This window comes from Equus caballus, unplaced genomic scaffold (assembly GCF_041296265.1).
Source record: "Equus caballus isolate H_3958 breed thoroughbred unplaced genomic scaffold, TB-T2T haplotype2-0001094, whole genome shotgun sequence".
Classification (NCBI taxonomy): Eukaryota; Metazoa; Chordata; class Mammalia; order Perissodactyla; family Equidae; genus Equus; species Equus caballus.
This window is the reverse complement of record NW_027222081.1, coordinates 22,485-26,463: the sequence shown is the minus strand read 5'-3', so window position 1 is coordinate 26,463 and position 3,979 is coordinate 22,485. Positions and strand designations below refer to the sequence as shown.

Below are 3,979 nucleotides of genomic sequence, written 5' to 3'. Positions count from 1 at the left end.
CTTCCCCTTCTCCATAGCCACCCCTTCTGACCACCACCAGCAGGCCCAGAAGAGAAGGGGTGTTAGCGAGCCGCTCACACATCGGCCTCAGTCCTCAGTCCACTTGCACAAGGGCGTGGAGGGCTGGGCTGGACTGTGTCCAGCCTCTTTGCGAGAAGAGTGGCAGTGGGAAGAAGAGACTCACACAAACCCCGTGTTCCACCTGCTGGATGAGCAGGCCTGCCACTGCCAGGATGGCCACACAGGAGTCAGCGCCGGGGTGGGACTCCCCCCTGGTGGAAAGGGGCAGGCACAGGGCCCAGACCCAAAGCAGGGTGCCTTGGGAGGACAGTGTGGAAGCGACGGCCAGGCCTCTGGCTCTGTGGCCCAACTGCTTCCGCCCAGTACCGCGTCTTCTATGGTGGGAACCTGGCTGGACCCAATGCAGGATTTCTGGGAGCCCACGCCCTTTCCCTCTTTCAGGATGCGGCTGGCCTCTCTGCGTGTCATCTGGCCTGGGTCGCACCTGGGAGGCCCTGCCTACCTTCCCCAGGTCCAGCTGCAACATCTGGGGCCCAGGAGGGCAGAGCTGGAAGGTGAGGGCACAGCAGTCTGGGAAGACTGTCTGCGGTGGGGTTCACGGGCTGGGGTTCCCTTCAAGACAGCGGAGTCTCTCCTGTCTTGTAAAGTCGGGTACGTAGGTGAAACTTTCTCTTTCTCCCGCTGCAGCGCCAGTTCCAGAGCTCCTGCCGGCTCTAGAGCCAGAGCAAGGGCCAGCTCCGGGGCCAGAGGCAGCTCCAGCTGTAGTTCCACCTTCCGCGCCGGAGCTGGAGGCGGCCTCACCACCAGCAGCCTCACCTCCAGCAGCCTCACCTCCATCGGCCTCTCCAGGGCCGGAGCGAGCGCCATCAGCTTCAGCCCCAGTGCCAGCTTCTGAGCTGGAGCAAGATGCGCCATTGACTTTTGGACGATCTCTGCCTCCAGCTGCCGAAGTCACCGCAGAAGCGAGCGCCGAGCTGAGAGAGGAGAGGCCTAAGCTGCTGGACTTCCCTCCGAAGCTGGTGGCCGAGCAGCTGACCCGGATGGATGCGGTGAGCAGCGGGGCTCTTGGGCTAGGTGGGGCCCGCCTTGGTGGGCCATCAGCTGCCCCAGACCTCCTGTTCCCTCAGCCGCAATCCAACGATGTGGGTGCAAGTCACAGCTCCCCCACTTACCCACCGGGTGACCTGGGCCACCTTCTGGCCCCCAAGTCCTTGCTGTCCCCACATGGACAGTAGAGAGCACACCAAGGGCGGGCACCTGCTGGGCAGAGTGGCTGTGCGGATGGATGAGGTCGAACAGAGAGGAAGCGGGGCAGAGAATAGCCCTCTGGTGGGGGAGGGAAGCTCACTGGAGTGCTGCCAAGTCCTGGGTCACTCACCCATCGGCCCAGGAGGCCTCAACAGCCTCCGTACTTATTAGACACCTAGTGCGTCCTTACCGACATGGAAGACAGGCAAACAAAGCCCATGGTTGTTGCTGCCTCGGGGGAACGTGCAGCTGAAAGGGGAGTGGGACCAGGGGGTGATGAGAACGGGTGGAAGATGCCCCTTGAGATGGGCAGGTGTGAGCCGTGTTCTGGTGCTTGGGGGAAGCAAGACTGGGCTGCGAGCCAATGGGACTTCTCTTCCCCGCCCCTATTGGGTCCTCGGTCATCCTGCGCTGGGCGGCCTCAGCGGACACAGACAAAACCCAGAGACTCCCAGAAGCTTCAGGCCACCTCCTCAGGTTCCTGAGCTGCAGCTGACCAGTGCCTCCTGCCTGGGGCTGCGGGGGCCTGCAGACTCTGAGCTCGGGTGTGGCAGGGTCAGGTGACAGTCCCCATCCTCCCCAGGAGCTGTTCAAGAAGGTGGAGCCCCGCCACTGCCTGGGTTTTGTGTGGTGCCAGCGGCCCAATGGGAGCAAGGAGTACCTGGCTCCCACGGTTCGGGCCACTATCAACCAGTTTCTTCACGTGTCCGGCTGCGTCATCACGACGTGCCTTGGGGACCTCAGCATGACGGCCCAGGACAGGGCCAGAGTCGTCGAGCTGTGGATTCAGGTGGCCAAGGTCAGTAGCGGCAGGGCCCAGGGAGCCCCTCCCTGGAGTCAGGGGGACTGCCCCTTCTCCTCTCGCAGCTTTCAGCCTTGAAGTCGGTGGTCTGGGCCTCGGCAAAGTCCTAGGCCCCTTGCTGCCAAGGGCCTGCTGACCTTGAGTGCTGGTCCCAGTGGTGGGAAGCTCCCTTCCCGCCCTGGGTTGAGCTAAAATCTTCCTGCCCGCGAGCGTTACTCATCAGCTCCCAGGTGTGCCCTCCCTCGCTTCCCTGGGCATCTGCCTCATCCAGGACAGCAGAAGCCCACGAGGGGACACAAGCCAGAGGAAGCAGGGCTCCAGCCCGCCGTCGCAGCTCATTCCCTTCCCTTCCTCAGGAGTGCCGAGTCCTTGGAAATTATGCGTCCCTGCGTGCCATCGTGTCTGCTCTGCAGAGCCCCTCCATCAGCCGTCTGCAAAAGACATGGGGACGAGTTGCCAGGTGGGTAGGCCGTGCTCCATCCAAGCACCACCAGGGCGGACCAGACATCCCCCGTGCGACTGCCATGGACCCCTCATTCAGCTAGGACCATCTGGGAGGCAGCGGACCCTAGGGATGGGGACTGGCCTCCTTGCTCGGGTCTCTGAGACTCTCTGAGACCCTAGGCAGTGGCTCCCCCCTTGTCACATCCTGGATTGAGCCACACTGGAGATTTCCAAGGGTGTACTTCGCAGCAACGGAGCCCTCATCGGCAACCAACGCTGTTAGAAACAATGTGCTCAGTCGGAGTGGGAATGGAGGCCCCAGGTGACCGCAGGAGAGCCTCCACCCGAGTCCCACGGTGACCTCAGAGCTCCGAAGAACCCGGGGAAAACCCTCGTCCAGGCCCCAGGCCCTTTGAACCTTCCGGGTTCTCAGCCAAAGGCATTTCGCCTTCAACCGCCCCGGGTTTTCTTTCCTCCTTTCCTCTCCCCTCAGGAAGAGCTCTCGAAAGTTGAAGAGGTTCATCAAAGACCAGTGGGTGAGCAGGAGGCAGCTGGTGAAGGTAAGACGGAGGCTGCACATCTGGAAGGAGGGGGAGCGAGAGGGGAGGGGACCCGGCAGGATGAGCTTTGGTTCTCCTGTCACGTGAAGTTGGTCAGGAAAAGATGGACAGGAAGAGGGATGTGCTAGCTCCATGGGCAGGTGGGGGCAGTTTGGGACAGGAGGCCAGGGGCATGGGATAGAATGGTGCGGGCTGGACTGTTCCAGGAGGCTGAGGACCTGGCAGAAGGTGCCGGTGTCTGGCTTCCATGCTGCTCCATCAGCTGCCCTGCATCTTCCTCCTGGCCACTGGCTGGAGCGAGTGGGCGGGCTTCCTTTCTTCCGAAGTCAGCCCAGTCTGTGCTCAGGAAGCCAGGGCCCCACTGCTCCTTCTGTCTTCACTGTGCCTCGCAAGAAGGGCACCCTGCCTGCCTGAGGGATGGGCACTGCCGGATCCCACGGGCCGGGGGCACTCAGGGGCTTCCCAGCCTTGGGACGGACACTGGACCTGGGACAGATCTGTGTCCCCTCGGTGACTCCCCACTCTGGCCCCTAAAGTGGGCGCTGCAGACAGTCCCAGTGGGATGCTCACCCAGGTCCTTGTTGGCGATGACATGTGCCCCGGAGGGCAAGGGCAAGTGCCCAGGGAACTGATGGCTTCTTCAGGGATCCTTCCCGCCCAGACGTCAGAAGTTTCCTCGTAAAACAGAAAGGAAATGCCACCCCGCAGTGCCCTGGTCGCCCCCTCCCCTGCTAGTCAGACGTGGCATTCGGGGTCCCCATCCTGAGCGGATGAAGAAAGAATTCTGTGCAGGGGAACTCCCTGAGGGGATCCTAGGGAGCTGAGGGCTTTAGCAAGGCCTTGGCCTCGGCCTGGGATCAGAGACTCCTGGGCGTTGGGGCTGGCAGAAGCCACTTGACCAGGC

General features: G+C 62.5%; 1 non-coding gene across 1 annotated transcript; it reads right to left on the bottom strand.

The window, feature by feature from the left end:
- Positions 1-2,829: 2,829 nt before the first annotated feature.
- On the bottom strand, positions 2,830-2,924 carry MIR8924-1 (microRNA mir-8924-1). The gene has a single exon (NR_127910.1). It is a non-coding gene; the product is annotated as a microRNA mir-8924-1 (primary transcript).
- Positions 2,925-3,979: the final 1,055 nt, after the last annotated feature.